Here is a 26639-nt window from a genome sequence, read left to right on the forward strand (position 1 = left end):
GGCGGGAGGCTGGGCGGGGGCGGGACGCGGGGGGCGGGGGGGCGGTGTCCCCCGAGTCCTAACGCCGCCGTCGTCGCGGCCCGCCCGGGCGCTCCGCCTCGGCCGCGCACACACCCTCGCGCGCACGCCCGCGCCTGGCACACGCCCGCGGCAGCCACACGCGGGCTCCCCCGCGCACTCTCTTCCGGGCTGGCCGGCTCGGGGCCGCTCGCGCAGTCACGCGCGTACACACATCACCCCCGCACCCACACGCCCAGCGGGGTCCTCGCCTCTCCTCCCGGCGCCGCTCCACGCAGCCAAGCATCATCTGCCCGGCGGGGGCGCAGGTACTGGGGGCGGTGGGGGAGAGGTGGGGGGACAGGTGAATCGGGGGCAGGTGGGGTGAGGGGAGAGGGAGGGAGCACTTGTCTGAACTCGGTGTGGAGGGCAGGTGACTAGGGGGACATCTGCCCAAAGCCGGGGTCGGCGGTTGCTGCGGAGGGCCTCGTGCACGGCCTGAGGTGAGAATTTCCTCTTGGAGTCCCTCCCCACCCACCCACCCACCCAGAAACACACCACACGCTCTTCTGGGCCGCGCCGCCAAAGCCCCCCACCCTCCGCGTCACACACACACACAGCCCTCGCCAGCCGCCCAGGCACCCCTCTTTTGCACCCTTGTCCTTTCCTTCTCCCCACCCCCAAGCGGGAGGGACGCAGGCGGGGCACGAGGCACCCCCGTCTCTCTCGCCGCCAACCCCCTTCCTTTCTCAGAAGACAGAACCGTATAGCTTTTTTTCTTCCTGGTCTGAACAAAGACCTGGTTGGGGCTGAAAAGCCGAAAACCACAGATCCGAGAGGACGAGCTGCCTGTGGCAGCCTACGGGCCGATCTCTCTGCTCTCCGGGAAGTGGGGATGGCAGAGAGGAGCCCCGGGGCCCCGTGAGCTGCCTCCGGGTCCTGGCTGGGCCGCTGGGCCGTAAAAGCAGGCGGGGGGCGGGGCTAAGGAACCGGGGTGTGCTGGCGGCATTCACACTTACACTTTGCTACCTGGCCAAAAGCCCTCCTTTTTGCGTTTCAGCACAGCCTCTGCCCCCACCTCCTCCCCGTCACTGTCGAGGTTCTGAGACTTGGGCTGGGCGCTTTGTGAGGGAATCCTGTGAAAGTCAGGGATGAACAGTTGCTAGGGCTACAAACGCAGGGCATCCCTTCCCCAGACCCCAGTTCCCACTAGAGGGAGTGGAATAGCTCCCTGGAATGGAGGCTCCTTGATCTCCCCACCAGGGAAGATCCCTCCACCGCTCTCTGGACTCCTCCAACCCCCACCACCTTCAAAAGGTGATGGGCTTAGACCAGCCTGTGCCCCCAAAGTGTCTGGTCAAAAGGGCCAGGAGGGAGAGTCCTCCTGCCTGGGGAGAGTGGACTTCCACCGTCTGGAGGGTGAAGCCTGAGTTCTGGTCTTAACAGCATGCATCAGAGATTCTTATTAGTTCCACAAATATTTACTGAGCACCTACTATATGCCATGCTCCATGATGGTCTCCGGGGACCCAGGGATGTCGCCTCTTGCTCAGAGCTGAATGGACAGCTGTTTCCTCCATCAAACGCTCACCCAAGCCCTGCCTTGGACAGTGAGTTGTCCTGAGCCTCTGAGGAGAAGCCTGACCCAGGCCCACAACCCCTGACCCTGGGTGTGGCTGGACCCAGGGAAGGACCCAGGGAGGAGAAGATTTCTAAGCCAAGAGCCTGGTGTCATGCTTGTAACTCATCCCGGCTCCCTTGGGCTCCTGCCAATTCAATCCCTCTCTCAAGCTTTTTGGAAAAGTATAAAATAGCAGTTCTCACAGCATCTCCCAGCACTCCGCTGCTCCAGGGAGCACGCACCCCCCTCATCCTCCTACTTCTCCCGCACCCACACTCGAGAGATGCTATAAAGCTGCAGGCAGACCTCCCGAGGTCTGAATGGGGTTCAAGCAGCCCCAAGAAAAAGGTGCAGAGCTCTTCCTGCCCAGGGGCGAGGCATCGCCCTCTGAGCTTCCCGACCTGCCCCCCACACCTGGAAACTACCCCGCCCCCCATTCCGTCAGGAGTATAGGCTCTCAGCTGCTGCCCAGCTCGGGCCTCCAGTCTAGCATGCCGTCCCACTACCATGCCTTTGAACATGCTGTTCCCTTCGCCTGGAATGCCCTTCCCTGCACTGTCTCCTAGTAAACTTGTCTCTAAAGCTTCTCCTGGAAACTTTTGCTGACAGGCCCTTCCTGTCCAAGGCATGTTGCCAAGGCCCCCTGGGCTGGCCACTGTGGCCATGCTTTTCACATTGTGGGGACATTGTTGGTCTCCATGTTGGTCCCTTCCTCAAGACTGTGTTCCCAAAGGGTACCAGGCACTTAACACAGGCTGCCAGCAGATGAGGTGGGGGGTGCTGGCTGGCACAGGGCCAAAGAGGACCCCTGTGAACAGGCCTCTCAGGAGCCATCTCCCACCCCTCCTGCGCCAGGAGCCTGGGTGCTGGTCGGAAAGGAAGACCCGCTCTCCCACCTGGGGAGCCGGGACATGAGCACATCTTTGTCCCTGGCTCAGGGTGGGACTCGGAAGCAGAACTGAAGGAAGGAAGCCAGGGCCTGGGGCGTGCTTTGTCACAGCTGGGAAGGGTGGCATGAGGCTCACCCCGCGGGGCCTTCTGATTCTGCTCAACCAGCCTGAGGATGGCCTCCAGCCCTCAGGGTGACTCTGCCCTTAGCCCTGTGGGAACTTTGGCACAACCCTGCTGGCCTCATTTTCCCTGTGTGCACAGGGACTTCCCTTCAGCTCCGATAGTGACAAGAAAGGAATGTTCAGATGTTACAGCAGCAGATTTCTTTATATAAGCGCAACATTAAGGGAAGTCTGAAATGGACATTCTTTCAACAAGTGTGTTTGTATCTCCTCTGTGCCAGGTATTGCAAGCCTGTGGGTTTGAAGCTTAAAAGTACCTGTGGTCTTTGTCCTCATGGCGTCTGGTGAGGAAGACTGGACAAAGAGAAGAGGGGTAAAGGGTCTGGAGATGGCATCCACCTCCCCGGCCCCTCCCCTGCCTCCCGTGGTGGTCAGCCCCCCAGCAGGGAGAGAAGCACCAGGGGGAAGATGTCTTGGGCCAAGGTGCCTCATTTATCAAGAAAGCCCCGTGATGTAGCTATTGTTTTATCCCCATCTTACAGAGGAGGAAACTGAGACCCAAAGAGGGCAAAACCCCTGTGTGGGAGGTGGGAAGAGTCACTTGCCTGCTGAGAGTGGCTGCTCCATTTTGCCTTCTGTCTTCTTGCTGTGGCACAGGTAACTGCTACCACAATTTAAAATTTAAAAATCCAGTTCCTCAGTCACACTTGACACATTTCAGGTGCTCTGTAGCCACACATGGCTAGTGGCTGCTGCATGGGACAGCACGGATACAGGACATTTCCTTCATCATGGAGAATTCTATCAGACGGTGCTGCCCAAGAGCAGGGGTCAGCAAACCTCGGGAGCCAAGTCCAGCTGGCTGCCTGTTTTTAATAAATAAAGCTTTATTGGAACGCAGCCACGCTTATTCATCTATATATTGCCTTTGGCTGCTTTCCGTGCTACAAATGGCAGAAACCCTCACAGTCCAACTTGACAATAGTGATCTAAAACAGTGGTCCTCAAAGTGTGGTCCCTGAACCAGTAGCATCAGTTTCACCAGGGAAATTCTTAGAAATGCAAATTCTCAGGCCCCACCCCAAACCAACCAAATTGGAAACGCTGGAGCTGGGACCCAGCATACTAAACAAGCCTTCCAGGTCATTCTGATGTACATGCAAGAGGAAAACCACTACCCCAAAATACACATTGGGGGAAATGCCAACCTAATGCCTGGCTCAGTTAGGGTGCCAGTGGGCTTCCGTGCAGGAGCAGAGTGTGGAGTGGTGTCAGAGAGCATTAACCCACCAGCTGCCTGGCCCCTCTCAGCCCTGCGACAGAGGCCACGCCAACCAGAGGGGACCCCTCGCCAGCCGTGGGCACTGATGCCCCATGCCGCCCCGCCCTCCCACCAAGTTGTCAGCACACTCCGAGCTGCCTCACGCATAAATTCACAGACCAGCTGTCTCTTTTAATCTGGTTGCAAAATGAAACCATTAATAGATGTCAGACACATTGGCAATGATCTCTTCATTAATAATTTCCTCCTTTCTTAGGAAAAAAAAATTAGTAACAAGCAACCATCAATAATTCAAAAATACAAGTTAACCTTTCTATTAGCAGAGCCACTCTGCACACACTGTGGACTCTTCCAGAGCCCATAGTTCTGGCTTGAGAAATGTTTTGATGGCATGAATATTAATATACATTAATGCTGTCCGTCAAGGCACACAAACATAAATAACCCAGATGCAGCTTAGAAACCATAAGTGTTTTTCAACTTTATCCTCATGATCCAGCCATTTTATTTCTACAAAAATATGCATTATCCAACAATATTTCGGGGTCCAAAATCAGGAGTCTACTGAGGAATCCATTTCCAGATAAAGGCCCTTGTGCAAGTAAGTTCTCCCTTTCAGTGTTGGCTGAACCAACACTGCCTCTCTATAATTCCCTCTCTTCAAAGTTTGTTCCTCTCTCTGAGGACACACAGATAAGCTTGGACACACTTCCAGGTAACTTTCATTCAGGTGTTGGCTCTGTGCCAGGTAAGCTTTTTCAATTCCTTACACCCTTTCTATTCCACTTCTGTGTGTTTTCAGATCCCTAATACCTGGTTCCTCTCCTCAGACCCGCTTCATTTGGGCAGTGCCCCCACACCTGCCACATCCCCACGCCTCCATTTACCACCCATGTGACCACACACTAGTCACTTCCCCTCTCCAAATCTGTTTCCCCATCTGTGAAATTGGGGTGATTATTCCCACCTCACTGAGCTGATGTGGGAATTAAGTGAGTTAATGGATGTGAAAACACCTAGAACAGACATGACCTGCTCAAGAGAACATTTCCTTTTTTTCCTCCTTCCAAGTCTTTGATTGGCCATACCACCCAGCCTTGACAAGAGGCCAACTCTTCTAGACACTGGAACGTCAAAACAGCGTGGAGAGCCAGCTGCTTCGTCCTTAGGCCAAACACCAGCACGGGCCAGACTCTTGGCAAGTCAACCTCAGTGCCTAGGTTGCCCCAAATTTAATGCTAGAACCACATCTCGCTTTGCCCATTTGGAATCTGCCAAACAGCTGCTGCTTTTCATTAAAAATAAAATTAAGCAATGGGCCGTGAGCACCCACCATGGCATTTGTACCTCGAATCTGACCTGGCCTTGTGCTGGGTAGTGGGGATGTGAAGATAAAGTGACCCCATTCACAAGGAGAGGTCACACCAGCACACCTGGGTGTTGGGGTTGAATAACAGATGTCAAACATGATTGAGGTCTGGCCCCAGCCTCTGCTTCCCACTTCCAGCAAAACAGCTTCTCTGATGAAGCAGAAAAGGCACTGTTCTTGCAGCAGCCGGGCTCCCTGGAGTTGGGCACGTGCCTCTTCAGAACACTGAAGTCCCCAAGACTCTCAGCTCCTTTTCTGACTCCAAACTCAGATTCTGGAAGATCACAGGCAGGGATGGACCTGAGGTAGGAGAACCTCTTGTTTCCCCCAATTCCCCTGCAGCAACCTCAGCTCAAACTTCAGCTGCTCACTGCCTCTAGTCCTGCCCCTTCCCATCCTTCCCCACCCAGCAGCCAGAGGGGCTCTGCAAAGAAGACAGACAGACATCCACAGCCTTGTCACTGGCCAGCTTGACACCCTTCCCTGATGGCCCCTGCCCTCGGAATGAAGTCCACATCCTCCATGTGGCCAAGGAGGCCCTTCACTGACCACACCGACCTAGCTTCCAAGCCCATCTCCTCCCTCATTCATCTTAGGCCCCACCCACAGGGCAGGCCTCACCAGGAGAGAAGGAAAGAGGGCATTCAGGGTGGCTGGAACAGAGATGGGGAAGAGCCTACAGGTTCACATGGGCTGGGGCATGACACGGAGGCTGAGCCCTTGGGTGCATTGGCTCTCCCTGCGTCCTGACTGCATTTCCTCCACACTGCCTTCACACACTCGCTTCACTCCATGCCACACAGGGCAACTCTCCTCCTCCCTGCTCTGGGCCTTTGCTTGTATAGTTCTCTTACTCTGGAGGCCCATCCCCCAGGCATCCAAATCTCCATCCTTCCAGGCTCAGCTCTGGGCAGTTTGCAGGAGCCAGTTTGCTGTAGCGGGTGGGATGAAGAGGGATTCTGTTTAGCACCATTTGCATATCTGCCTTCCTCACAAGGTGGTGGCATCTGGGGGTGCCAGGACTGTGCCCCCACACACCCTCTTTCCCTCACAGCCCGGGCCCAGGCCTGGCATACTGCAAGCTCTCAACAGATGTTGGTTAAGACTAGGCGGCAGGCCTGCAGGGCCAAGGCCCAGTTCAGGATGAGTTGTTTTCAAACAGGAGGGACAGCACCCCATCTATCAAAACCCATGGGGGAGCCAACCCATCAGAAGGGAGCCCAGGTGAAGCTCACAGATGTCAGGGTGAGATGTGCCAGGGTGCTATTCCCCAGCTGTCCCCAGGAACTACCAGGAGTTAATACCCCAGAGTCCCCGCTCACCCCACCCCCAGTCCCGATGAACCCCAGACTTCAGTCCTTTATATCAGACTGTGCCTGAAGGAGTCCCACAGAAGGGTGTAACTGGGTAACTCTAACTGCTAGAAGCTCCTAGCTCAGGCTCAGAAAGATGACAGGCCTGTCCCCAGCAGAGAAGAACCACAAAGAGCCCCGAGGTCTTGTAGTAGCTTGTCAGCCCATGCTGCCGAGCCCCCAGCCCCGAGGCGCCTCCTCCAGGTGGGACCTGCAACCCAGGACAGTAGGCACTGGACCTCCGAGAAAGCAATGGCACCAGCAGGTTCAAATCAGAAATGACACAAAAAGAATGCTTCGTTTTTTAAAGGAAATGTTTAAACTTTCTTGGTTCTTAATATACTTTCATGATGTTTCCCTGCCTAGCACTCTATTATTATTTATTTCATTATGTCTATTACTATTTATCATTGTATGTATTTACTTCATTTTCATTGATTTGTTACTTTATTGTTATATTTTGATAAGTACCCATGACCTCACCCACCATCAAAACTAAGCCCTTGACGGTAACTGAACTCCTGTCCATCCTGCTCACTCGGGCTGGAGCTTGAACACGAAGACAGTACAGGCCAGCCAGGTGGCTGCCCTTGGGCCGAGTCCAGCTTGTCGTGGTCCCAGCAGGCAGCCAGGCCTGGGTGTCTGCTTCAGTGGTTCTCAGGCCTGGCCGTGCATTAGGGTCACCTGGTGCCCCACCCCCAGGGATCTATTTACCCCACAACTGATACCTCAGGCATTGATTTGTAAATCTCCCCAAGTATTTCTAATAACTATGAACTACTGCAAGGCCTCCATACTTGGGTTCTCCCCAACCCTGGATGGCTGGGATAGGAATCATCTGGGAAATGTGGCAGGTGGGGGGGATGGGACTACCCAGAGCTCTACCCTTATAATCTAATACACTTTCCCAGAGAGACCCTCATACCTGGCCACCTCCAGGAATCCTTGCATGTACTGAGAGATGTGACTGAAGAGCATGTGTTGGACAAACGAATGGCACAATTCTCAAAAGGGTCCATGGGATGCACCTGCACCAGAAGCACCTGAGATGGCTGGTAATTTTCCATGCAGCTGACACTGCATGACCGATGCAGAGTCAGGGATGAGGGAGATCGAGAGCCTCCAGGCACAGCCCAGCCTGCAGAGGCCAGGTGTGCAACTTGCTCATTTTTGTGTCTCTGACACCTATAGGGACTTAGAGTATGAATACTGAGCCTGAAACATGTACACAATAATGTTTGAGGCAGGACTCTTTTTGTTACAAAAGACAGAGACCTGGATCAAGCTTAAGTAAAAAGAGGGATCTAATAGCTTATTTAGTTGAGTAGTAGTTCATGAGCATCTCAAGCAGAGCTGGATCCAGGTACTCAGATGGTATCAGGGACCCACTTGTCTGACTCTCTCTCCCTCTCTCTCTCTCTCCCCCTTCATGTATCAGCTCTGCTTCTCTCTAGGGATCCTCAGGAAAATTGGACACTGACAGCAGCGTATCTAGTTCTCACAGCTTAGCATCCTCAGTAAAAATGAGGCACACACACACCCCCTCCCCCCCCACCCCCGCAACAGCCCCACCAAACTCTATCCAAAGAAGTTTCAGTGAAGATATGGATTGGCTGATTTGGGTCACCTGCCACTTCCCGAACCAATCCTTTTGACCAGTCAGGAACATTGGGAGTATTGTGATTGGCCGGCCGAGGTCATATGTCCACCCCTTTGTACTGGGGATGGTCCCCAATACTGGCAACCCCGCTGTTGTAGGGTTCTCTAGGAAACAGAATCAACAAGAGATATCTATAAATAAAAGATTTATAAAAGTGTCTCCCAACTGTGGGGATGCATGAGTTCAAATTCCATAGGGCAGGCAGCAGACTGGCAACTCCAATGAAGATGTTTGATGAACTCCTCAGGAAACGAACTGGCAACTTCAATGAACTCCTCAGGAAATGCTTCGCTGGCTGGCCGAAGAAGAAGTGAAGGTCCTCTATGTGTCTCACTTAAAAGTCTTCAACTGATTGGATTAAATCCAGCCAACTTCATTCTCTCATTGTGGAAGACATGCCCTTTGTTGATGTAATCAGTCACAGCTGCATCCAATTGACTGATGATTTAATAAACCACCCTTCTGGTTTATTAACCAGCCACAAATGTCCTTGCAGTAACGGTTAGGCCAGTGCTTGCTTGACCAGACACCTGGGTACCATTACCTGGCCAAGTTGACACATGAACCTAACCATCACACCCACCAAGGCTAAATCATGTGGGGAAGGGGTGTTTTCTCCACAGGCAGTCAGATAACATCAGTCCAGCACACTTCTGAGTCAAAATGTTCATAAACCCCTTTAATAAGTAGTCTAAAGACCTAACCCGGTTACCCAGGGCCAGCCTGTTATGAACTCCTCTTCCTCTGACACTTCTTTCGTGACCCCCTCCCCATACCCAGATAGACTCTACGATTTTACACAACTTTCCTTTCCTCCGTCCCAAACCATGAGTGTCATCCTCAAAAAAATGTTTCAACCAGCTAGCTACTCCATAGCTAATCTAGTAGAAAAAATACTAGTTCCTTAAGTTTCAGGAAATGGCATCTAGCATCTGTTTAAGAAGTATTTCACCACGCTACCTAGGAAGACGTTTCCCCGAAAGCAGTAGCAACAAACTTCAGCCCCAGTATCTCTTTCACGGCTCCATGGAACCCGGCGGGAAGATGGCGGAGGACTCTCGGGCCCACTGAGATTGTTCATTGGTGTGACAGACCAGCCTGTGCACATGTATCCAAGCCACTCTCATGTCCAATAAAATGTGGATACACCATTATTTCTACAAGCTAAAGAAAATACTGGTAACTCAAGGCAGAATGAAAGTGAGTTTGTTGAAATGAACGTGAAGAATTGAGGGTACAATCTTGGAATGTAAAATCATAGAAAATGCCATCTGGGAACACAGACATCATCTGTCACATCTGGAAGTCTGTCTCCAGAGGGGCAAATTTAGGGATTGCTTTGAGGACAGAGTGTGTCCTGTGCTCTGGGGAGGGGGCTGAAGGGCAGGGGCCCAGGTGTTCCTTTACCCAAAGACACCATTCCTCACTGTCTGCCACTGAAGCATAAAGATTGATAATCTTTGGGCTTTTCCACTTTGGCTTTGCGTCCACCTTTCTGAAATGTTTGAATTTGTGTTTCCTGGAAGCTTCCACTGAGCCAAGCACCCAGCTAAAAGCCTTAAATGCATCATTTTCCCTACAACTATCTTTTTATCCCCCATTTACAGATGAAGAAACTGAGGCATGAGGAGGTTTGGTGATTATGGATCAATATTGGTTTTAGGTTTTGGTTTCCTCTCAACTTTTCTTGGGTCTTTTAAAATACTGTAATCATGTTTCCCAATCATAGGCCAAGAATATTAGAATTAACAGAGAACTTCAAACCTGTCCATCTCAAAACTCTTTTCATTTTACAGACATTTCAGAAGAGCTTTGATAGTAAACAAAAATCAGTAAGGTTTAGTTTACCCAGAAGCCAGATCCTCTGTAATAAGTTCTGGGCTAGGTTCTCCCCAGAGCAGGAGATTGTGCAATTGTAGATTGGGTTGATTTCATGGTTTTGAGGCTTTGCTTTCCAAATCTCCCAGGTCTTACCTAGCCCAAGAAGAACCAAGATGTGATCACAGAGATGGTATAGCCCAAAAAGTTCCCCAAATTAACAAAGGGTGATGCTACCCCAGAGTCCAGAGGGGGTCAGACCTTCTGCTCTGGGTGGCTGGACCTCTGTATAATTCTTTGTTTCCTGTGAGAAAAACATTAAGGGCCCATGAATATTTTAAAATATAAATGCATGGAATTTTGAAACCTGTTAATAATCAGTTTTCTCTACCCTGATGGGATTTAAAAAAATAAGAAATTGATAAATGTTAAATATTTCCTTGTTGCTAATAATGCTTCCCCACCACCACCTTCCATTTTTTTTCCTCCCTCTAAGTATTCTAACATGAATTTATTTTCTATTTGAAAGCCAATCTCACTGGTTATTAGATATTCTCCGTGCTGTCACTATCAGTAAATTATTAAACAGCTGACCAAGCTTTGTTTTAAAATGATTCTCTTATGAAGCTCAGTGATGTATTTGCCACGAATACTGAATGGCACCGCCGTCTCTAAGGACATGTGAATGAGTCCTATTTACTACCTTTAGTAAAATGCCTGTGCAATTAGCAGCAAGAACTTTACTTGAATCACAGTTACTAAAGATATTTGTAGCTCATTTACATGGAACTCACTTTACACATTGCATCCCTGGCTGGAGAAGCATGTTAAGCTTCTAGGCCATGTCGCTAAATAGCACGCAGACTTGCCTTTGTCATTCCTCACATCCTTTCTTATCTTGCCACCTCTGAGCCTTGATATACCTGTGGGGAGTCCTTCCTTGTTTAACAGAGCAGCTGGTTCAGAGTGAATTTCCATTTAAAAGGAAATAAATCTCATTGAGATAAATTGCTTAACCTGCTTGTGTCTCTACTTCCTCATCTGTAAAATGGAGGCCATAATTCCTACCTCATGGATTCTAAAACGAAAGCAAATTGCTGTGCATTGTGCCTGGCATATAGTAAGTGCTCAGTAGCTACTTTTTTCCCTATTTACTCCTGCATTGGTCCAGACTCTCTAGGTTGTAAGTGACAGAGACCCATCTCAAATTCACTTAAGCCTAAGAGGAAATGTATTGGCTTACTTAAACAAACAGTGGTTGATCAGTCAAGGTCTAACCAGGAAAGTAGAAATTGCTTCAAGTATATACAACAGAGAGAATTTAATGCAGGAAATTGATTATACAAGTGAGGTTGCTGAGAGTCCGAAAAGGGATCAGGGGTAACTCAGAAACAGGTGAAAGCAAGAAGTTATTACCATCGCTCGGAAGGAGGGACAAAGGTGCTAGGAGCCCAGGGGTACAGTAACACATGGAAGCTGGAACCATGGCAGATGTGTCCAGGAGAAGCCAAGGCCAAGAAGGAGATTCCTTTGCTGCTAGAAAAATCATCCAAAGCAGGGAGAGAAGAAAAGAAAGAAATTCCCTTTCTTCTCCCTTTTCTAGGCCCTTTAGCATCCAATCAGTGCTCTCATTGGCCAGACCCATCCGGAAGCTAACACAGAAGTCTGGAAAACACAGCCACCAGGGATCAGCCCACTGACTACAGAGGAGAGCAAGGAAAGGAAAGGCAGGGTCTGAGGGCAAATGGACTCCAAACCGGCCGAGGTGGGAAGGACAGGGTAAGGCCAGCCTTAGATACCAGTCAACCTTCAGGAGGACTCAGCCTCCAGCTTCTGTCTCTCAGGGCATCAGCCTTGTTCTCCCAGCCCTACTTACCAAGCAACAGAGAGTGTGGCTGAGGGAAGCTTCAACCCTTATCCTCCTAATTCCATGTTCAGAGAGAGCAGGGATTTCCTCTCACAGCTCCAATTTGAAAGATTCTGATTGGCCTAGCTTGGGTCACATGGTCATCCCTTGGCCCAATGACTGGTTGAGTAGTGAGCTAGTATTTGCCTAACTTGAGTCAAGTGCTCCTCCCTGTGGCCACAGAGGCTGGGTTTGTTACAAGGAGCAGGGGCAGAGGGGCGGGCAACAGAATGATGCCCCCACATCCCAGCTGGACTGTTCGTCGATGGAAAAAATTGGGAGGTTGTTGTCATTGGTTTTAGTCACCAAATTAGTTCCAGTTTTCCTTCCAGAGATGAGGTAGGATACTTCTCTTTCCTCTTGGATTTAAGGGTGACCAAGTGACTTGCTTTGGCCAAAAGAAATGAAAGCGGAAGTGATATATGTTACTTCTAGGCAGCAGCTGTGTAAGCAGTGAGTCATATGCCCTCATCTCTTTCCTTCTGCCACAGCAACCAGCAGCCTTCCACATAGTGGCTGCACCATCAGTCTGGGTTCCAGAAAAAGGAGAGCATGGAGTAGAGCTCCTTACAACCCATAATAGACATGTAACGTGAGCAGGAAATAAGCTTTGTGTCTTAAGCCACTGCAATGTGGAGGTTGGTTGACTGATCCTGTGCAGAAGGTACTCAGACACGTGGTTATTCTGAGCTCTGAACTGAGGCAGCTGCCCATCAAAAGCAGCGCTAAATGCTAGCCTCAAACAGCCAAAAATCATGTTAGAGGGCAGAGGAGGAAATTGTAAATTAATTGTTGTTCTCAATGTCAACAATCATTAAGTCACCTTTCCCCCTCCCTCACACCAGCCAACATATTTGTCCATTTATTGATCGTTTACCACATGCTACACACTACAAAAAGAATTTTCAAACACAACCTTTACAACAACTCTATGTGGTAGGCATTAGGCATTCTTGTCCCCATATTTCAGATGTGGAAAATAAGACTCAGAGCAGTAATCTAACTTACCCAAAGTCAAAGCGCTTGTTGAGTTGGAATTCAACTTCCAGATTGCCTGGCCCCAGGACATGTGTTCATAGCCACTGTATAATACCATCTCCCTGAAATGATTCCATGAACATTCCTTGTCTGAAACAAACTGCCCCCACTTGGTTACACCTGCATCATCATTCCTTCCCAAGATGCTAAGATCAGCTCTGTCCTCAATTGTGAGGGATTTAGGGGCCCTGGCTAAGTAGGCTTGGTGACTTGCTATCAAGTCAGACTGATTGCTGGACCCACAAAGGCTTCAACTCTGGCTCAAAAGACAAGTCCTGATCCTTCTGACCAAACTCGTACCATGTGCCCTGGATCTAGAAAGAGGATCTTGCCTCACACCCTGCATCTGAATCCCTGCTTTAGTCCTGAGCCTGTAATGCCAACTCCTCCAAGACAGAAGACTTGCTCTCACTGGTATTCTGGGTCGGCTCCCTGCCCCATGGCACTAGTTCTGGTTGGGGATTGCCACCTCCCTGATACCGGCCACTGACTGCTGGGCCTCAGCCTGAAATTGGCTACCAGGTGTCTAGACCACTCACCCCACCCAGGTGGTCCAATCCCACTGTAGCTGGTTTGGCCCCTCCTACGGTCAACCTAACTTTACCTCTGATGGAATCCCAAACAATGAAAATTTCACCTATTTTTAGTCTAACAAATATTTTTGATTATCATGTACCTATCTCAGACTAGGTGCTGAACATAAACTCAGAGAAAATAGATAATTTTATTGCTTTATAAGGGCTTACCTTGTAATGAGAAAGTCATATAAAGGACAGATAATTACAATAGAACATGATGAATGCTATTGTAGGACTTTCTAAATTACCCCATCCCTACACTCACAACTCTAAGAACTCTGCATTCCATTCCCTCCTCTTTCCTGGATGTTTATTATGTGCCAGTGGAGCTAGATTACAACACCACTGCTCACTAGTACAGGCCACCAACTAACCCAAACTGTGCCCAAACCTATGACTGAATTTTTTACATCTAAATGTCATACATTGTCATTTATTCTTGGCCATGTGAGAGATGATGAGGCTAAACAGGAGCATCAGTCTTTGAGGCAGAGAGAAGAGGAGAGAAGGGACTCAATATTTAAGATGTAGAAATGACAGGCTTTGGGGATGAGGGAGAGGAAGGAGACTGGCTGAGGTAGGTGCAGAAGTCATGACAACCATGCAGTTAAACAAACAAGGACGGGCCCAGAGAAGCCCACAGAAACTGCTGAGCCACCAAGGAGACCATTGGCTTTTAGCCGATGAGTTTAGTATTCTGAGCATAACAATATCTTTGGCTAAAAGTAATAAACCAGCCCTCATTAAGTGGCAATGATTAGGTTGTTACTTTGGCTTTAGAGAACACATTACTAGAAGCTTTCAATCCATGTAGTCAAGTTCCACAACAGAATTTGATCCCCTTGTGGCTGGCAGATGGTAGAGAGAAATCCATATAAGGGTCTCTGAACACACACGATTACCTACTGTATACCATATCAGCATCTCACTTATTTTTCCCAGCTCTGTAAGCAGATATCACTATCCTCATATCAAAAATGAGGAACTGAAATAGTGGGGAAATTGAGGGGCTTCTCCATGCTGGAAATAGAACCCTAGTCCGTCTGTCTTGAAGAACCCATGGTCTTTCTATTATACTGTACTTTCTGGGGATGTCCACCAGATTTCCCTAAAGCACCATGAATTCAGGGTGAAGTTGGCAGCTTTGGACATCCTGGAGCTGGGTTTCAAAGAAACCATTGGGACATACAACAAAGAAGCGGCAGGACTCTGGGCATGGAGTGTTACATCTTAGGACTCGGCACCAGGTGTTGACCAGGTCAGGAAGGACCTATGGGAGCTCAAGCAAGCACTGCCAATGGCTTTGTTCCTACAACAGTTTACGTACTAAAGTGGATGTTGATCTTGGAAGCCAGGCTCAGAAAGGTTCAAGTGCAGAATCTAGTTCCAATAAGTGAATCCAGTATTTTAACTCATCATCCCATTTTACAGCAGGCTCTGAAAGCAAGGGATGAGATTTGCTGTATCTTGTTAGAAAACCTATCCCTGAAGAATGAGAGGAAGTTCTAAGAGATTGTGGAGTCAAGAGTTGGTGCTGTTCATCTTCAAAGGGACTTGCTAATAGAACAAACAGTCCTTCCCCAGCCCCTAAATCCACGAAACTTCACGTGAAAGTACTTTCTGTCTGTTGGAAAAATATTCCAGCCTGTGGAATCAGTCTCTTGATAAGGCAGTAATTACTGGAGCAATTTTAGCAGGTACAGAGGCATTTTTTAATAATTTTAATTATTCAAAAGTCTGACTAATTATCTAGCCTGTGGATCAGAGGCCAAAGGGGAATAAAACTGTATGGAAATGGTTACAGAGATAGGGTGAGAAGAGAATTCAGCTGCCTTCAAACAGAAAGCTGCTGTCTGTGCCTTTGTAGTTAGATGTCTGGGCCCCATGGTGTTCAGACAGGATGGATCACTGGAATGGGTGCTAGGAGACCTGGGTTCCAAGCCTGGCTTTACCTAACGTGCCACATCCTTGGCTAATTCACTTTCTTGCACCAGTACTCTGTAAAATCAGTTGGGGGAAGGACAGGGAGGATGCAATAGAGGGTCTCTGGGCCCATTGTCAAGCACTGACATTCCATAGCTATATAGGATTTTTTTTTTTTTTTTAAGTATAGAGTCCATTGTAATTTTTTCTGGGCCAAAATCCAGGAATTGGGAGAATTGACAAGGGGAAAAATTGGTAGTGGGGCCACATGGGACATGCCAGGAAAACAAGGGTGCCCCTGCATAGATGCCTGCTTTTGTGTGCGAAAGTATCACCCCACGCCTCTTCATCCATTCACTGGGCATTTATTGAGCACCTCACATATACCTGTGGCCCTGTGTGAGGTAGTGTGGAGACACAGGCCCTGCCTTCAAGCTTGCTAGGGCAAGGATGACTTACACAGATGGTATCCCACCAAAGTGTCCTTCTAGATAGCAAAGGCATCAGGATATTCTGGAAGCAGACATTGTCCACTTTTATTGGCATGGTAAATCATGCCCTGGGTCTCTGTATAAACCCTCTCCGCAGACGTGGTGTCGAGATTGTCTCCTCAGGAGCCAGCCACAGAGCAGGTGTGTGCTCTCCTCAGGAGGAACTGCCTCGCCTCCAACGCAGCTCCCAACATTCACCCCGAGCTTTAGTCCAGGTTTAAATGTCGGTGATCCCACAGGGGTTCCCCATATGAGAATTTTCAGTCAACGTTGGGTCAGTTGACCATGAGCTTTCGGATTTGTTCTCTTGTTGGTTCTTGCGACAGCCCACTGCAGTCTCCTTGGCTGCTTCCTACGGCATAGCATGGTGGTTACAAGCAAGAACCCTGGAGCCACACCATCCGGTTCAAATCCCTGGTCTGCACCTTGGACAAGGCACACCACCTCTGTGTGCCTCAGTTTCTCCATATGTAAAAAGATCGAGTATTATAAAGAGTAAACAAAGTGAAGTGTCTGGCACACACCAAATGTGATGCAAATAATAAATAAATACCTATGAGGCTTTACACAGCCTCCTTCAATTCTCTAGAACTCAGCTACCCCATTTCTAAGATGGAACAATAATCCTTATCCATTTATGCAACAAATATTAACTGAACTCTATTAAATGCCAGCCACTGTTCTGGGAGCTAAAGACACCACACACTAGATGAAATAGGATTCTACACTTGGAAAGTGTGCATTCCTGGGGGTAAAGGAGGTAGGTGGGACAACCAAATAAATATGTGCAATAAAAAATATATATATAAAGCAGAATACTGTGAGAGTGGTTGTGCTTTTCATGATAGAGTGGTCAGGTGATTACATTTGAGCAGTGATCTGAATCAAATAAGCACATGATCTGAAAGCAGAGTGGATTCCAGTTACAGGGAATGGCAGGTGAAAAGGACCTGAGACAGGACCATGCACAACACATGCAAGAAAAAGCTAGGGGGCCACTGTGACTGGAGTAGGGTAGGAGAAAAGAAGAGTGGTAGGTGAGATCTCCAGAGAGCTACTCAGAAGCTAGAACACACAGAGATTCACAGCTAGGTCAGGACATGGAGAGTATCCTAAATGTGCTGGGAAGACAGTGGAGGAAGCTAAGAGAAGAGTGACAAGATCTGACATGCACAAATTACCATCTGAAATGCACAGCAGAATATGATGGACCTTGGAGAGGCACAAAGTGTTCGAGACGTTAGGGGAGAGAGATTATTTCAGACTTGGAAGGGCAAGAAAAGCTTCAAGGAGGAAGTAACATTTGAGCTGAGTATACATTAATTTGGAGGAAGCAACTGTTTCAAATAAAAGGAAGGCTGTGAGTACCATGCTAATGGGATTCATTGTCCATTTGTTCATTCATTCACTCACTACCCTTGTCCCCTCTTTGTGCCGTGTCCTGCACTGGGTGCTGAGTATACAGTGGTGACTAAAATTCAGTGCAGTTCCTGAGTCCAACAAGCTCATGGTGCAGGCTGATTAGAAGAGATTAGACTGGTGCTGATTCCTGTTAATCCATCAAGACTCCAGGATTATTTATTTCAGCATAGCCTAGCTAAGTGGTGATTGCCGGTGTTTGAAGCACTGACAGACATGTAGTTCTTGCTTGGGTCATGCCACGATGATATTCCCTCTGACTGAGTCAGCTCCATCAGTAAACCCATTCATATTTACACAATCAACCTCAAGAAAGCCTGGAATGCACTTGGCCACCAGTATAGCACCAAAGTCCTAATAACTGTTCATTGTCTCAATGAAAAATATGAAAAACAAAAATAAAATCCATCCCAAGATAATTAGTCATCCCAAAGAACAGCTGTCTAGCCTCGGTGATAATCAAGCTGTTTAAGGAGTGCTTATTTTGTGTCAAGGGCTTTTCTGAGTGTTTTGCAATAAACTCATTTAATCTCCAGAACAGTTTGTTGCCTTGCACGTTTCCCTTCACCCTTACTACTTCAGCAGGCCAGAATTATCAGGGAATTAATACCCCTTCCCACATGCACACGTCAGCAGCCCTCAATTAAGGGTGGGTGAGAGTTGGTGTGTAAATCCCCCAGCTCCCGGGCTCCTCAATGCATGCCTTCTGCTGAGGCATCTGATCTACCCAGTCTCCCGGTGTGCCCCAATGGGATTAAGCTCTGTTTGCCCACAGTGGTAGCTTGCTTGCTAATTCACCCTTTATTGGCTATTCTCTTCCCTGTCTCACTTTACTGCTCTCTGCCTTCACCCCCCAATTAACTACTTGCATTTACATCCATGTCCCAGGGTCTGCTTCTGAGGGAACCAAGATTAAGACATGGCTCTATGAGGGAGGCCCTTTTATTACCATCCTTATTTTGCAGCTGAGAAATCTCAGGCAGAGAGAGGTTGAATAACTTGCCCAAGGTCACAAAGCTGTTAAGCCCCAGATCCAGGCTTTAAACCCACCCATCCTGTCAGGGATTAATTTAGGTGATGAATGTACAACTATGTAATGGTACTGTAAACAATCGAAAGTACGATTTGTTTTGTATGACTGCGTGGTATGTGAATATATCTCAATAAAATGAAGATTAAAAAAAAAAAAATAAACCCACCCATCCAGCTCCATAATCTCTCCTATGAACCCCTACACTCTGCTGCCTCTAGCTAGGAGAACAACCCAAGCTACTGAGCACAAGCCTCCTTTAATAGGCTTTGTGAGACCTGCAGGTAGGTTGGCAAGTTACACAGATGAATACACATTTTTCCAGATTCATGTATAACCTCCTCTTTGGAGATTCCAATGTGTAATTCAGAAGTGTGTTTGAGAAGGCATTTGATGTGATTTTCAGTGCAGTGGCAACCACAAGGTGATCCATCAGCCGGTTCTCTTTGACAAAGAATTGATCTCCCAGGTCAGGAAGCAAACCTCAATTTAGATAGGATGCACTTGGAATGCACCCTCTTAGTAGCACACGAAAGATAAAGCACAGTCAATGACAGCTCTTGTCAATGAGTTTGTTGTGGCAAGAGGGAGACGTAAGACTCTCTGGTCTGCGTGCCATGGCTGACACTCCAGATGTATTCAATCTTTTCGTATGATAAACACTTGGCCCATGTCTTTTAGCCCCACCTGTCAATTCTTTGACATCACCAAGCACTCTTTTAATCCAAGCATCTTCATCCAATAGCACAAAGCAAAATGAGTATTTACTTGGTTCCAGGACCATCAACCATTCTTTTTCTTTCAAACCGGACTGCTCGGATTTTTCAATTTTGTTTCACGTCTGGATGAGTAATTTCAGAACCAGGAGGATGATGAAGTCTGAGCTTCCCCATTCAGAATTTCTTGCCTTCACACAAAAAGAAAAACCCACTGTAGCAAATTGTCTGTATGATTCATTTGTTGCAGGCACTGATGAAAAAAAAATTGTCCTTAAAGGTATTTCAGAGATTCTGGACCATTATGGTAGCAAATAACCCCAGAAAGTAAGAAAAGCAAGACACAAAAATTTAATATTAGATTTATTTTGTCATTAGAAAATAGTATCCCTTTTGCTTTTTGGGTGAAATTTGAGATATAGAGGATGAAAAATTGAAGAATGGAAGATCTGATTAAAACTGCCTCTGCTGGCCCAAAGATTAATGTTTTCAAAATACAAATTTATTTTTCTGATGGCAGCGTTTACTGTTCTCTTTTCATACCTTAAAGAAATTAAAAGTCATGTGCCTGGTGTCTTTCTGCTTCTGACACAAGCTTATCCTGCTGAACCAAATATAGAGCTAAGTTTAAAAGAAAGGGGGGGGAGAAAGAGGGGGTAGAAAGGAGAGGGAAAGGAGAGGGAGGATAGAGGGAGAGAGGGAGGGAAAGAGGATGGAGGGGAGGGAGGGAGGGAGAGAAGGAGCGAGGGAGGGAGGGAGCAAGAGAAGAAAAATGGTATGTGGCGGACCAAAACTGTAAATACCTCACTGACTGTCTACAATGAAAATGCAGTGGACAGCCATTTAATGCCTCAGTTAACTTGATCTGTGTAAATTCAGTCTTGTAATGCCTTAATTCCAGGGCATACCCATGTTATCCTTTTCATCATCTCAGCCATAGCATGGTGGTGACTTCAGTCAAGAAAGGGAGTTCTTAGTGTACTTCATATAACATAGATGCCTCATTGTCCTTCTACATGCAAGACATCTGCTAGATTCTGAGGGGGTGAGAAGAGGAGTAATAGGCTGTATCAGTCAGGAGAGCTGGGTTCTACCGTGTAACAACAACACCCAATCTTGGTAGCTTGAAATAACAAAAGTTTATTTGTTGCTTATGCCACATATCTGTTCTGCTCATACTAGGACTGCTGCTCTATACCCTCCTCACCCAAGGACCCAGACTCAAGGAGGCTCCATCTCGGTCCTTCCACCACAGACCAAGGGAAAAGGAGACATGAAGGATCCTGCTCTGGCTCTTGAAGCTCCCACCTGGAAATGACACATGTCACTTCTGCTCACACTACATTGGCCAAAGCAAGCCACGTGATCTTGCCTTAATTCAAGGCGGTAGGAAGACACAGTCCTACCATGTATCCAGAAGAGTAAAGAACCCTAAATATTTGGTGAACAGCAAATGCCAATCACACATACAACTCTTGAGATGGAGGAGCTAATTGTCTTTTGAAAGTGGAAAGTAGGTAAGAAACTAAAGAACATGGTGCCAAAAACAAAACAAACATGTAAGCGGTTCCCTAGGGCCAGAATAAACTAAATATCACGAGTTCACAGAAAGCAGAGCCCACCCTAGGAGCTGGATCTTGGAAAATTTGTGATTTTTTTACAGGTAGAGATGAGAAATTGGGCATCTTAGGTGCAAAGAAGAGCAGAGCAAAGGTGAGAGGGCAAGAACATGCAAGTTATATTGAGGAAGAATAAGTAGTTTGTTTTGTCCTAAGTAGAGTGTGCATTTAGGATTTCATAAAAACTAAGACTTAAAAAGGGGGTGATGTCAGCTCACAAGAAAATTGTACACGGGGCTAGGAAAGACGGATTTCTTTCAGCAGATTGGGCCATCATTCATTCATTCAACAAATATACATGGTACCCTACCAGGCTCTGGGATGTAACCATAGGACAGTGAGAATGGGAGAAGGGGTTGAATTTGGAAAAGATTTTTAAAGGAGAATCAAAAGAATTTGGCGAACTCATGAAGGGTGAAATTCTGAGGGTGGGGGATGAGGCCAAAGGTGATCCTGGAGGTAGAGAGAATGTTTCATGAAGCCGAGAACCCAGAGATCACAGGGAGATGGGAGTTGGGAGGAGGGGCTTATGGACCTCAGGTGAGCTGGGGTTGAGATACCTGAGTCTGAGATGCCACAGAGCCAGGCAGGAGGATGTGCCCAGCAAGCATTTCTGTTCAGGTCACCCATGGGTTGGCTTAAACAACAGGAACTGTCTCACAGTTTTGGAGGCTAGAAATCCAACATCAAGGTATCAGCAGACCATGTTTTCTCCAGAGTCTGTGACGTTCTGGTGGTGGCTCATTCTCTGCCTTAATCATGTGTCAGTCTGTTTCTACCTGCCTCTTCCTCTGGTTTCTACTTCCGTGCCCAGTTACCTTTGCTGATAAGGACTTCAGCCATATTGTTAACTAATAACCTCTTCAGAGGTCTCATTTACAAAGGGTTCACACGCACAAGCCCAGAGGTAGGAACTTGAAGATGTCTTTATGGGGAACATGATTTAATCCCCAACAGGGAGTGGAGACGTGTGAAAGGGGAGGAAAGTCAGCCAATAAAAGGTGTGTTATAAAGGCATTTACCACTGTGGACTGCATATACCTCCTGGGGAAGTCTGGGAGCCGGTCTAGATCACATGCTTCTGGGTTATCCCCCCCGAGGCCTGAAGGAGCTGGGGTATGTACACCCACTCATCAGCGTGAGGTCTGCTCCTGGAGGAAAGTTAATTCCCCAGAACTTCTATAGGTAGCAAAAAGCACCCTGGCAGGTAGAGAAAGCCTTTGGGCAAAAGGAAAAAAAAAAAAGAAATAAAAGAAAAAAACATGTACTGGTAACTGGAAGTCAGTGGAATGGTCTGGAATTTTAAGGGCCAGAGAATATGGAAAAGACACCCATCCACAGCACGGGATACAGTTCCCCACTCCGCTCCAAAAAGAGGGACTTAAATCTTACCTGCTTTACATATCTAGGTGTTGAGTTGTAAGTACCATAATAGAAATATGCTAACAAAAAAAAGTTTTAACACCTCTGGTTTCATCCAATGAACTTATTACATAAGCAATGACACAGAGGCGCAGGAAGGGAGCAGATGGCTCCCTGTGGCAGAGGGGACCAGAGCTGAGGTCTCCTGAGCCCCAGACCAGGGTCCTCACCACACTGCACTCATTTCAACCAAAGCCCATTTTTGCTATTTCATTTTCCAATTCCATTTCTTCACATTATCCTCACTCTCCATGTATGCCCCATAGCCTTAGCTGACTTTTTCTCAGCATCAGCCACTCTGAGATCTTCACTAGCCATATATAATGTCATTCTCTTTCTATCTTTATCCAGCTCCTTTGACAAAACCTTTTATACATTCACGAACAGTGACCAAAAGTATGAAAAACCAGAGGACTGATGTTGGCACAATCACTTTGGAATTAAACGTAAATACTCCTCTTCACTTGGGTGGCATGCTGGGCTGATAAAAGAGCTTCTGCAAACTCAATATCAAGGGATCTGTTTCTAATACAGCTGCCCATCGCCTTTCATGTTTGAAGATTACGACAAAGAACTTTAGTGGCCTTATACATCAATATATGAATGTGTTAATTTGTCAAACCATTGGGTGCTCTGTTAATCTCTATATCCTCAGTACCTGATGCACTTTCTACTGCATAGCAAGTGCTCAATAAATGTTTGTGGAATGAATGAAGAGATGAAAAAAAAGCATGGGCTCCTTGTCCTATGCCCTACCCTCAAACAGAGATTGGGCACCCAGCTACAAGGATTTTCACGTGTTAATTAGGTTGCAATGACATTCTACTAAAAATTGATCATGACTTCTTTCACCAAAGATTTTTCTGAACTACACTGACAAAAAAAAATTAAGGTCATCCATTTATTTAATAAATATTTATTCAGCACCATCTATGGTGACGTACAATGGTGAACAAAGGAAAAAAACTATTCCTCTTTGAAGAGTGCAGCCCAGACAGGTATTGATCAAGTAATCACACAAATTAAAGGTATTGCAACTGTGATGAGTGTAGTGGTTTTAAAGATACATCCAAATTCTCTGCTACTCCTCCTCCCAAGAGATGGAACATAATTCCCCTGCTCTTGAATATAGGCTAAACTTAGGGACCAGCTTCTAGGGAATTGAAGTGATGGGTGTCACTTCCAACATTAGGTAATAATACAATGGTGGCCCCCAGCGTGGGTGTGTTTTCTTGTTCTCTGACTCAGGAATCACTTTTTTCAGGGAAGCCAGTTGCCTTGCTGTGAGGATACTCAGGTAGCTGGTAAAGAGGCATGTGGTGAAGTACTGAGGCTGCCAGCAACCACGTGAGTGATCTTGGAAGCAGTTCCTCCAGCCGTCACCAGTCGAACCTTCAGATGACTGCAGCCCTGGCCAATGGCCCAACTGCAACCTGGTGAGAGACCCTGAGCCAGAACCACCAGATGCCTGACACACACCAGCTGTGAGACAGTCAATGTTTGCTGTGTTAAGCTGCAAAGATTGGAGTAACATTACATAGCAACAGACAACTAACACAAAGGAGAAATACAAGATGCTATGTAATATGGAATAGGGTACATCAATCTGGTCTGGGAGCATGGGAAGCTCTTCCCTGAGGAAGTGATTGAGTAATCAAAGAGCAAGAAGGCTGGGGAGAAGGGAATGAATGTAGCGGGTGCAAAGCCCCTGTGGCAGGAAGGAACGTAATGGGTTGGGAAGCCTGGAAGAGGCCAGTATGGCTTCAGCATGGAGATCGAATGGGACGGTGGCTTGTAACGAAGCTGGCGAAGTAGAGGTACCCACCAGGGCCGCGAGGCATTGTAAAGCGCCATGGTCTTTATCAGAAGAGCAGTGAGAAGCCTTTGAATGGTTTAAACAGGTGACCTAATCAAACTTGTGTTTCTTTCATGTCCTTTCAACTTTTTTTCTCATCATGACATTTGGCTGACAACTTCCTCTCACTGAGCATGTTTTGATTTCCACATAGACTTTCTGTAAATAATGGAAATTACATGGGCTAAAATATAATCTGCTAATAATTAGCAGTGCTCGCTGTATGCTAACCTTCATCCCACTGCAGTGGCTGCCTGTCACTGACTATTAACTCTGAGCGGGCTCCCTTCAAGGTGAATCCCAAAAACGTGTCAAATGTTGGTGTGTAGGAACACTTGTGCATTTTGTGGGGAGAGGATCTATAGTTTTTATTACATTCTCAAGGGTTTCTGGGTTCCCCAGAAGCAGAGCCTGAGGCAGGGATTTGGGAGTACATGAAATATTGAGAAGTACTCTCAGGAGAAACTTCTAGGAGAGGGAAGGGAAAAAAGCCCAGCAAGGCTATGATCACAGCCAAAGTGCAGCCCTGTCCTGAACCCCAGGGGAACTCTGGAGCATAAACTGCTCCATAGAGTTGTCCCCCATTCCCCTACCCCCCACCCCATGACCAGGGCCAGCCTTTTGCACCCTCCATACCAGTCAGTGATTGGCTGTGGACTACTCCCATCAACCGAGGACTATTCTCTGGAGAAGAGGTAGGATTGCCAGATGAAATATTTTTATTTGCTAAATCTAGCAACTCTAAGAAGTGGGGCAGCTGTGAGCCATTAGCAGCCAACACTCACAGCAATTGGGGGATGAATGGTGAAGGGGACCTTGGCAAGGCACCAAAAGGGCATTTGCCACAACCTGTGATCCCGAAAGTTTCAAAACCCTCCAACTGTAGGATGCAAATGGCTGGGATGGTCAGGAACATCCTGGGAAACCACGATAAATTCCTCACACATAGAAACTAGAATGTGCTTGTCCATCGACTGACTCAAGCTTCCCAGGGAAACAACCCAAAGCCCAGAACTCGCAACTTACCAGGAAGCAGGAAGAGCCAATGGGCTAAAATTAACCCAAGCATCATTAACTAAAATTTCACAAAACTTCCCTGGAGAGACCCCCTAAAGTGTAGGTCACCAGGTCCTGTGTGTTACTGTGAGTGCTGGATATACAGTGGTGGGGAAAAGCATGGACTCTGGAGCCAAACTCTCCAGGTCCAAATCCCAGATCCCAGCTTACCGTGTGACTCTGGCAAGGGGGATGACCTCTCTGGGACTCAGTTTCTTTTCTGTAAAATGGAGATAATAATAGTTCATACCTTCTAGCATTGTTGTAAGGATCGACCTAGCCAATTCACATGAACTGCTTAAAGCTATACTTGCCTCGGGGTAAACATACAAATGTTAATGATTCATCTTACTATTTAGCTATCAAAAAGACAGGGTGGGAACTTTAACCTGAAGCTTTCCTAAATCAGCTTCTCTCACCATCCTCAGCACTTCCTTCACACAGTACATATTTTGTTGCAGCATCATTTGGTGACTTGCCAGATGCTGGGCCGTGAGCTTCCTGGGGGCTGGACGAGTGTCGTTTTCATCTTTGCACGGTGCTATGGGCACATGGTTGGGTCTGATAAATATTTGATCAGTGGATGCTGCTATTGCCAGAGAGTTCACAAGGAAGCTTGGCTGTCACTCAGGCCCTACCCAGGCCCTTCCACTCCTCCCATCCCTACAGCCCACGGCAGGTGAGAATGCTTGCTTGAAAGTTCTGACACATCACTCTCTGAGCTATGGCTTTCCCGGTGGGCAGCGGGGAGGTTTGTCGCGAGACAAACTAAACTATCTGTGCGAGATACTGCACTAAACATTTCATAGGCATTAGCTCATTTAATCATCTCAAGAACCTGATACTCTTAATAACCCCCATTATATGGAGGAGGAAGCAGTTTCAGCCACCTTTCCAGGGTCATCAACTAGGAGACTTTCTTACTGCCACGCCTGCCCTGTCCAGCAGGAAGGACACACTCTTGCCAATGCTGGCTGAGTTCCCTGAGATTTCGGGAATTATTTGGTGGGCAGCTGCTGAAGCCAAACTCAGAAAGGGGGGATGCTCTTGGCCATCACCCAAGCTCAGTCATAGTGCAGGATCCCCAAGGCTGGGTCCAGACCAAGAGGGGACAGGACACCCCCTGGATGTCACAGGGAAACTGCAGACCCAGGGCGGTAGTAGAAATACAGTATTAGGCCCTGCTTGCTGCGTGTGTGCTAAATGCCAGGCATTGTGCTAAGGCCCTGGGTGGGGCCCTCAAAGCAGACCCCAAGACAAAGATTTGGGTGCAAGTAGTTTATTTGAGAAGTGATCCCAGGAAGCACAGTGAGAGAGTTAAGAAACAAGAGGGAAGGAAGGAAAGCCAATAAAGAGTACCATAATGCATAGGGCACCTCTGTGGGCAACCGGGACTCGGACCCACTGGGGACACTTTGGGAAAGTCTAGAGTACACGCTGCAGAATTACCCCACTGTGAGTGAGGAAGCAGAGG

The 26639-nt window shown here is 47.5% G+C and overlaps 1 protein-coding gene and 1 long non-coding RNA gene across 2 annotated transcripts in view; one reads left to right on the forward strand and one right to left on the reverse strand.

The window, feature by feature from the left end:
* Nucleotides 1-26639, reverse strand: part of PTPRT (protein tyrosine phosphatase receptor type T) — a 1173155-nt gene that overhangs the window by 1130972 nt on the left and 15544 nt on the right. The gene's annotated exons all lie outside the window — the stretch shown is intronic.
* On the forward strand, nt 183-8021 carry LOC119515142. The gene is made up of 3 exons (XR_005212982.1): nt 183-326; nt 2913-5587; nt 7546-8021. It is a non-coding gene; the product is annotated as an uncharacterized LOC119515142 (long non-coding RNA).

Source organism: Choloepus didactylus, chromosome 19 (genome assembly GCF_015220235.1).
Source record: "Choloepus didactylus isolate mChoDid1 chromosome 19, mChoDid1.pri, whole genome shotgun sequence".
NCBI classification, from domain to species: domain Eukaryota; kingdom Metazoa; phylum Chordata; class Mammalia; order Pilosa; family Megalonychidae; genus Choloepus; species Choloepus didactylus.